Raw genomic sequence first — 10,124 nt, 5'->3', positions numbered from 1 at the left:
GCTTCGTCACCAGTTTTAAATCTCCCCATCAAGCAGGTCCATGTACATGCCCTTGGCCTTGAGACACAGGGCCAAGCCTGACCTTAAGGGAGGCTAGGGAGTCAGTTTTATTTCCAAAGACATTTTGCCTCTTAACAAACACTTTCCTTCCCCCACTTCAAAGACAGCGTAGTGGTAGGGCGACATCATGCCCACAGCTCCTGTCTGTATTCCTCCTCTGCACAGCCATGGTTTTCTTTACAATCCTCCCTTCTCATAGCAATTTTATGCAACCGAGGACTTGTCTTTGTATCAATCATTTTGTTAATATAATTTCCAAAGACTTTTTGGGGAGATAAGAATGTTGGAGAAATATCTTTTCACTCAGAACTTCACAAATTGGATTTTGAGAGCTTCAAATAGATAGCCCATTATTTCTATGAGAATTTTAAGTCATCGCTTCCATTATCATTTTTTTTTTAAAAAAGTACTAAAAGCACATTCAGATGCTTTTGTTTATCTGCAGTAGATCCCTCCAGCACTCAGTGGTGTCGATATATCTCACTCTCGAGGACATCACTCAATTTCTCCATTGCTCTCAATGCAGTGGAGCCTGTAGACTGTGCCCAGATGTCTCTCTGAACTGAAGCATTGGAGATGATCTGCCTCCTCCATGACTTGTTCTCTCTTCCATCGACAGGCTTTCATAGAAGAGGAATCCTAAAAGCTGGGCAGGTGCACAAGATGCCAAGAGACTGGGTCCCCAAGTGGGTTTGAGAAGCAGCCAGGGCAGAGACACACCAGCAGGAGCCTGGGTCCCTGCAGGACTCAGGAGCCATCAGGACTTGCGTCTCCTTGCTTTGATCCCTATTTATGTCTGTAATCATATGAGGCAGAAGTTGCTCCATGAAAGTGTGACTGAACCCAAGAATTGGACCCTGGATACAAATGTTTGAATTATTTGCTACTAATCTAAAACCCTAGAAGTTTGTATGTGATGTTCAGCTTTCCTGATTCTGTTCATATTTGGCAGAATTATGGTTGAGGGTAATAACAAGAGTATCCATGCCTGATGAGCCCCTGGATACATCTGTCTGTAGTCCAAACTTGGAACAACAATCTGAAAGAAGAAGAGCAGAAGGAAAAACGTGATGAGGTCTGGGGGTGACATTTTGATTAAACCTGAGCTGAGAGACAGAGGATGTGGGCTCACACTAGGCTCATGGTATACACTGATCGACTGTGTTGTGGGGGTTCGCCCCAAATGTCCTCCTTCAGAGTTCTCATTGTTTCAAAAACTCGTTTTAGCTGGATTGCAAAGCAGTTGCATCTGTGGATTTTGACAAACAAACGTGTTCTAAACTTATGCATCAAACCATTGCTGAAGATAATTGAAAGTGAAATGCTAGATATATTGTATTTCAACAACATCTGACCCCCTCCATCTCCACTAACTCCTCCAAGACCACAAAACACACCTCCTTCCAATGCCACGCCCTTTTCTTTTCTAAATCCACTGAATCCAATTAGTGCTGCCCATATGTACATGGGTGTGGGACCATCCACGGATCCTGGACAACCTACTGAAAGTGGTAAGTAAATTTCTCCTCTTGAATTGAAAGAATCCTCCCTGTTGGAGGGTTCACACACATCCAGGTGGCTCATCTCTATCATCCCAGCAGGGATGACCTGATGCATGGATGCCCAGCCCCAGTTTTTGAGCACACACTACAGAGCTGAATGAAAACATCTGGGACTGAATCAAATCAAAATATCATATAAAAAACTTTAAATGTTTACACAGCCTTTGCTTTTGAAAGAGGCATTGTGAAGAAAAGCATTGTAGGTTAGGAGGGTGCATATGAATTTTATAGAGGCTTCTTATACTCTAAGGGAAAAATGGGGGTGTGATTTTTTTAGTTGACTTATTTGGAAACACCAACTGGGTCCTTTTTGGGTAAAGTTCCACACTGGAAGAGCTGATAGGCAGCAGAAATGACAGCAGCCGGGGGAGGCAACAACTTGGATGCTGTATGGGTCACTGGGAATTGAACTCACGGGCTTTGTGCTTGGCAACAGCTCCCCAGACCTCAGTGTCCCTGTGCCTCAGTGACAATATTTTTATTTTTATTAAAAATACCACAAATGCATTACTAAAACACCAATTGAATAAACAGTTTCTGTATACCAGCTTTAGAAAAATCTCCTAAGTTCTCTGTGTAGGGTCTCATGTGTAAAATAATGAATATTTCCATTGTCTATAAGGGATCTCCTTAGAGGGAAAATATCATGTAAGTGGTTCCTTGTGAAAGGACCTAACTGTGGTAAGTAATTGTTTCCCTGTTCCAAAGTCACTGAGCAAATTAGATAGTAAGTATTCTTTTTAAATTGGCTGCCACAGGGCTATAAAGATGACTAAGCATGCAAGAACCTAGACAGTTCTTCTAGAAGATTCCATTCCCTTCTGAGGGCATACCCAGGTTGAACAGCTCACAAGCACCTGGAATTCCTGCTTTAGGGAATCCAATGCCCTCTTCTGGCCTCTGAGGGTAATGCACTCATATGCACTGATGCATACAGATATACACATACATAAAATATACCTTTTAAAATAAACAAATAAATGAGCTGCCATGGCAGGGTGTTATGAGGACAAAAGGGAACAATATCGTGTGTTTCCAGCATTATGAAAGTTCAGTAGTTTCATATAATAAAAGTGTAATCCTGTTGTTGTAGAATATTATTTTAAGGTGTGTTACTTTTGTTTTATGTTGCATTTATTTAGCTCTGTGAAGCTGTGTTACTGTGCCTGTCTAAAACACCTGATGGTCTAATAAAGAGAGGAATAGCCAATAGTAAGGTAGGAGAAAGGATAGGCAGGGCTGGCAGGCAGAAATAATTAATAGAAGGAGAAATCTGGGAGGAGAAAAGAAGAAGGAGCCAGAGAAGGAGGAGGACTCTAGGGGCCAGCCACCCAGCTACACAGTCAGACACAGAATATGGTGGAAACAAAAGACATACAGAAATAGGGAAAGGTAAAAACCCAAAGGCAGAAGGTAGATGGGATAATTTAAGTTAAGGAAGGCTGGCTAGAAACAAGCCAAGCTAAGGCCAGCATTCAAAAGTAAGAATAAAACTACATGGGTGATTATTTGGGAGCTGGGTGATGGTCTCCCCAAAAGAGTAACAAATCTTAAAGAATAAAACAAACAAACAAAAAACAACAACAACCACCTGCGAGTTCCTAACTTCATAAGAGCCCATCACAAAGGAGTTCCAGACTAAAGTGCTTCTCAGTAGAATGCAGAGACTGCAGGATGGCATCCTGTGTATGGTCATACCCACCCTGCTATGTTGGCCACTCCTTTATGGCTAGTAGGAAGGCAATAGCTATTGCTAAAGTTCTCCATCCCAACTCACTTGTCTCTGAGTCTCCCTCTCCTGGTTCACTTTAACTGTCTAATTGGCACAGGTTAGAGGCATCGGAGAGGAGAACTGGAGCAGAGGATTTAACTGGGACAAATTGGCCTGGGCAAAGTCTGGGAGGGGTTTTTCTTGATTATCATTGATGTGGAAGAGTCTAGCGCATTGTGGGTGGCACCGTCCCTAGGCAGGTGGGCTCCGGCTGTAACTGAAAGCAGTTAACTGTGCAAACCAGTAGGCAACACCCTCCTCCATGGTTCCTGATTCAAGTTCTTTTTTGAGTTTCTGCCATAACTTCCCTTATTGATGGACTATTACTTATGAGCTAAAATAAACCCCATTTTTTAAATCACAGCAATAGAAAGGAATTAGAATAGTCCCCTTAACTGATCAGTAATTTTACATACTTAGGAAGTACTATGTGATATTTCTATGTAGAAATCTATCTTAATGTATAGATAGAATTGGCACAATGTATACACTATGTATAACATATATACACACATTATACATACAGGCATGTACATATCATGTGTATGTACATACTATGTTGTTGCTATAGGAGTGTTAGGCCAGTGGCCTGACTCTGGAGGAGGGGGTGCCTAATAATTAAAGTCCAGCCACTTGCCACAAAAAAAGAAAACAAACAACAAAAACCTATGACAAATCTTTGATCAGAATGGAAACGACATGGAGACACAAACTCTTAGCCCTTCTTTTGGAGGCACAGCTATGAGCTCCCAGGTTCTCCAAGGAAGGAATAGAAAGGATGTGTGTGGGGGGGGATTGTGTGCAATTAGTTAAGTCTTGATCAAATCGTTGTGAGATGATCATTATCTCAGATCGACCCAGGAGGCTTTGTCAGTATAAGAACACTGTTGTTTTCTGAGTCAGTCTAGACTCTTGTCACGTAATGTTTATTGATCAGACCCACCATTCTGGGAATCCAAGGTGACTTCGGCAGGCAGCAAAGGAGATGGATAGGAAGCCCAGGCAGAGACACTCTGAGTCACCCTTAGGCATCTATGTACCTTTCATGCATGCTTACTTTCAGGGGTGTTTCCGGAGACTAGAGAGATGAGAGAGATGGGTCAAAGGGCACAAAAATTCCCTTAGACAAGAGGAATATGCTTTTGAGCTCAGTCACATAGCATGCTGGTTACTATCCAATAAGGACGCCTGTTTTCCTCTTTGTCCTCTGGTACCCAAGGCCCATGTCCCTGCTCCTTTGTTGGTATTTTTGTTTCATGTTCCCAGAACATCTGGCTTGTTTCTGGTCTCAGCTTGTGGCTAAGCAACCCCACACCCTCTGCCCATAAGCTTTCTCAGCTAAGAGACCTTATCCCCCTAATGTAGAGTTGCTACAGCACCAGATGTTTGTTGAATGAATTAACTCATGAGTGTTTGTTGAATGAATAGCATAATGTGAAATTGTAGTTGCTTCTAATTCTGGGGTTGTTCTTTCACTTGAAGTGTGGGGGTTTAAAGAACAGAGTATACAGGTCCACATGGGGTTTAAGAAGCCTTAAAATTAATTGTCTATTGGAGGACTGGAAAGATGGCTCAGCAGTTAAGAACGCTTGCTGCTCTTCCAGAGGACCCCCATTCAACTCCCAGCACTCATAGTTACCTTCTGTGACTCCAACTCCTGAAGATCTCATGCCCTCCCTCTTCCGGCCTCCAGGGGCACCAGGCACACACATGGTACACATGAAGGTAAATGCCCATACATATAAAATGCCCATACACATGAAAGAATAAAGCTTTTTAAAAAATTCATGTCTTCAGCTCTCATCCTGAGGCTGCAGGTCATGGACCCTATTATTTTGTCACGTGACTTCCCTTCTTCTTCTTCTTTTGGAAGAGTCTTTTATCTTCTGCATGGAAGCTATTATACGCAGGCCTGTACTTTTAATTCTCAGGAGGGAGACTCACCAAGATGGGCCGCCCATTGCTGTTTTGGTTTACCCTTCACCCCGAGAAGAAACTCTTGCGGGAGCGTGATCAGCCTGCCAGGAGCATGCTCACCACAGGCTCACCGCACTTCCTGCCGGTTTGGTTTTGTTGTTGTGTTTCCATCTCTGATTTTTGTCTTTGTGCGGGACTTGACTTTAGCGACCATTATCCCATTTAAAACCTTTAGTGCTTAGTATAACATAATCACGGCCTAATTACAGAGTGTCTTAATTGCATCTGCTTGTGTCTATTCAGATTTCCCTAAATAAACACAACCCTTTTGTTTTCTGTCATGGTAACTGGCTGAAGCTGAGTTGGGACTCCATTGTTCCCTCTTCTGGAATGTCCTTTCTCAACGCAATTGTGTTTGGCTCCAAACAAATCCCTAAAGACACTGAGAAAAGTCACAGGCTTGAAAAGTGACTTTAACTCCAGCCACTGTTGCCTGACACATTGGTCTCAACATCCGAGTCAGAAAAAGTGGGTAGTATTTTGTTCCACCCCATAAGTTCAGACTTTGCAATAAAGGACAATGGTGTGGGAACTACATTTCCCCCTTTTCGTTTATAGGTACTTAGGTCTGAGTCATCAGGCTTTCTAAAATAATAGACAAGGACACCCATGGCTCGCTTTTAAGAAGTAGCTATGCACCAGGCACGGTGGCCCACGCTTTTAATCCCAGTACTTGGGAGGCAGAAGCAGGTGGATCTCTGTGAGTTCAAGGTCAGCCTGGTCTATTTAGTGAGTTCCAGGACAGCCAGGGCTACATAAGGACACCCTGCCCACTCCCACCCACCCCCAAAGTATCTATGCAAGTCATTTTGTCTTAAGATCTGCTGGCAATTTTCCTAAGCTTTTTATATCTATCTGTAGTTAAAAAAAATGCCGGCCGGGTAGTGGTGGCACACGCCTTTAATCCCAGCACTCGGGAGGCAGAGCCAGGAGGATCTCTGTGAGTTCGAGGCCAGCCTGGGCTACCAAGTGAGCTCCAGGAAAGGCGCAAAGCTACACAGAGAAACCCTGTCTCGAAACACCCCCCCCCCAAAAAAAAATGTCTACATAGCTTCAGGGGCTCCATTCTCCAAGAATTGTTCATCTAGGGACTGTACTACTGTTTCCAATATAAATGTAATCTTTGTAATCCTGTGATCTTTGTAAAGCTGGAGTTGGCTCTCTCTGTCTCCTATGTCCACAGTGAGGTTCACCACATGCAGACGGACATTTAAAAAGAATTAAGGAAACTCCAGATTCCTTGCTATTCCGAATGGCTTATCTTTACACTCCCATTCCCCAGTCAATGCTAGCACTGCCCTCTCCTGTCAAGCACCATGAGATGGAAATTGGAATACTTAATGGTCTGATCATTAATGAGAATATACAGTGGTCTAATATTTACTGTGTGTACTGGCTCGTTTTGTGTGCCAACTCGACACAAGCTAGAGTCATCAGAGATGAAAGAGCCTCAGTTGAGAAAATGCCTCCTTGAGATCCGGCTGCAGGGCATTTTCTCAATTAGTGATCAGTGGGGGAGGGCCCAGCCCATGGTAGGTGGTGCTATCCCCGGGCTCTTGGTCCTGGGTTCTATAAGAAGGTGGGCTGAGCAAGCCATTAGGAGCAAGTCAGTCAGCAGCCCCCCTCCATGGCCTCTGCATCAGCTCCTTCTTCTTGGATCCTGACCTGTTTGAGTTGCTGTCCTGACTTCCTTCAGTGATGAACAGCGATGCTAAAGTGTAAGCCAATAAACTCTTTCCTCCCCAACTTGCTCTTTAGTCATGGTGGTTTTTTGCAGCTACAAAAACCCTGACTGTATTTATCTTTAAGGTCTCTGTTGCCCTTTCTTAGTTGGAATTACTTCATTTAATTGTTATTTTTAAGATGTATTTATTTTAAATTAGGTGTATGTATCTGTAGGTTGGGGATGCACAGTGTCCATAGAAGCCAGAAGAGGCTATCACATTCCTAGGAGCTGTAATTTCAGGTGGTTGTGAGCCACTATGTGGGTGCAGGGAATTGAACGTGGATCCTCTGCAAAAGCAGTATGTCTTCTTAACTGCCAAGACATCTCTCCAGCCCCTATAACATCATTTTGAAAAATAAGAATATCATTTCCATGGCCTAAAGAATTACTGTGGCATTTATCCATTTGCTCCTGAATGTGGTTCATGAACATGCAGGGCTGTTTGATTCTGCATTTGTTACTTTCAACTATTTTTTTTGTCTCGCGCTTTTAATAGCTGGACGATGTTTCTCCAGAGGAAATAACCCAGCTGTTAAAATTTCATCATCTACAGAGGGATATAGGTTTGAATGTCACAGTTTTAAAAAGGAAAAAAAAAAAGTTGTTAAGGCCTCCGAAGCTTGAATAATTTGTTCTCACTTGAGTTCACAAGGACACTCAATTTATTAGGAAACGTATTTCCACGTACCTCTGAGGAGGTGAGGTACTCCAAGAGAGTAGCTACCATACTGTGTTTAATAAATCACTGCTTAGATTGTAAAGAGAGGATTGAAGCCAATATATCCCCATATATTCCAAACCCACTCTAGAAATTTACAGCACTCAAGATTCCCAGGACTTTCAATTTACCTAGCTGAACATCTGACATAAATCCCAATCTTCAACTGAAGAGTCATTCTAGGTCATATACTGCCAACAACCATAAAGTTTAAGCCAGTATCTTTTGGCTAAAGCAAGTGATGTGAATACCCTTTGTAGCTTTCTGTTACTCAGAAACATACAGCTGTTTGTCTAGACATTGCTTTGACTTCCTATAAGACATTTTAAAAAATGCTACAAGGGGAAGTGGGGTGATGACTGGGGATATGACTTAGCAGGTAAGAGTACTCGCTGCTTTTGACCTAGGTTTAGTTCCTATTGACCACATCAACCAGATAACTTATTTTAACTCCAGTTCCAGGGAGAATCTGCTGCCCCCTTCTGGTCTCTGTGGATACTGCACTCATGTGCATAGACACACACATACAAAAAACAAACAAACAAACAAACAAACAAACAAAAACATTTAAAAAGAGCTGCAGACCAAATCTGCAGAGTTGGAGTGAAGTTATGACAAACTGGATATTGATCAATGAAAGTTAGCAACAGCCCACAGTTGAGGACTTATTAGATCAAATACATTAAGTTGTAATGAAGTAGATTGTTTGTGAAGATTTAAAATGTGTAAGATCTGTTCATTGTAAGTTTTTATTTGAAACCTCTGCTTTATAGAGATACTTCAGAATGAGAATCAATTTTCAAATATAATGCTTTTATTGATTCTTTGAGAATTTCATGTATTTTTTTTTTTTTTTTGATTTTTCGAGACAGGGTTTCTCTGTGTAGCTTTGCGCCTTTCCTGGGACTCACTTGGTAGTCCAGGCTGGCCTCGAACTCACAGAGATCCACCTGGCTCTGCCTCCCGAGTGCTGGAATTAAAGGCGTGCGCCACCACCGCCCGGCGAATTTCATGTATATTTTAATCTTATGCTTTTTCTTCCCCCAGCTCCTCCCAGACCCTCCCCTAACTCTTTCCAGACCCTGCTCCACCTCTCTACCCACCCAACTTCATGTCCTCTCTCTCTCAAAAACAAAGCAACACAAAATATTCGTGAAGTCCAGATTGTGTTAGCCAATTACTCCTGGGCATGGGGCCTGCCCTGGAGTGTGGTTGATATACCCAGTGTCACTCTATGAAGAAAGCTGTCTTCCCCTCTCCCAGCAGCTATCAAATACCAATAACTCTTGGGTGGCAGCAGAACTTGGTGCCCACCTGCTCTCCTCCATCCTAGGATTTTTTTCTGCCTTGAAACTCTGCAGGTCTAATGCATGCTGTTACAATCTCTGAGTTCTCCTGTATATCTGCTCTGTTGAGTTTGCAAAAGAAGAATTTCAGATGTGCTTTTGTAGATCAATTGACAGTGAAGAGGCTATCACAAATATACTTCAAGAAATAGGTACTTCCTGGCCTGGAGAGCTGGCTCAGTAGTTAAAACCACCCACATGGGTGCTCACAACCACCTGTAAACTCCAGCTCCAGGGAATCTAATCTCTTCTTTTGGCTTCTACAAGCACTGCACACCAAATGTGCACAGACATGTACATAGGCAAAGTATTTATACAAGTAAAATTTTTAGATTAAAATAAATAACCAGGTGATTTTTTTCAGTGAATATATGCTGAGTGACATAAATAAGACGCTAGTTGAATCAGGTTATATCTTTCTGTACACTATCTAGTGGACATTCTCTGGTCATAATTAAATGATGAACACTTGGTAGGCATTTATTAAGATGGTTTTTGTGATGATGCATCTTATCAACATGATAGAGTCTGACATCCCCTGTGGGCATGTCTGTGGGGGATTTCCTTGATTAGGGTAATTGAGGTGGGAAGACATTATCACTATAGGTAGAGTCATTCTCTGGGCTCAGAGAAAGTGAGTTAAGTACAAACTAGTGCTCTCTCTCTCTCCCTCCCTCCCTCCCTCCCTCCCACCCTTCCTCCCTTCCTCCATCCACCCATCTATCCATCTATCTATCTATCATCTATCTATCTACTATCTATCTATCTATCTATCTATCTATCTATCTATCTATCTCTCTATCTCTATCTCTATCTCTATCTCCATCTCTCTCCTGGTTTATGTGTGTGATGTTACCAGCTGCATCAAGGTCTTGAAGCTTAGACTTCCTCCACCATGGTGGACTGTACCTGGAACTGTGAAGCAAAATAAACCTTCCTTGCTTAAGTTGCTACGGTCAGGATA

The sequence above is a fragment of the Peromyscus maniculatus genome, chromosome 23 (genome assembly GCF_049852395.1).
Source record: "Peromyscus maniculatus bairdii isolate BWxNUB_F1_BW_parent chromosome 23, HU_Pman_BW_mat_3.1, whole genome shotgun sequence".
NCBI classification, from domain to species: domain Eukaryota; kingdom Metazoa; phylum Chordata; class Mammalia; order Rodentia; family Cricetidae; genus Peromyscus; species Peromyscus maniculatus.
The sequence above is the reverse complement of the archived record's forward strand: the minus strand, read 5'-3'. Positions refer to the sequence as shown.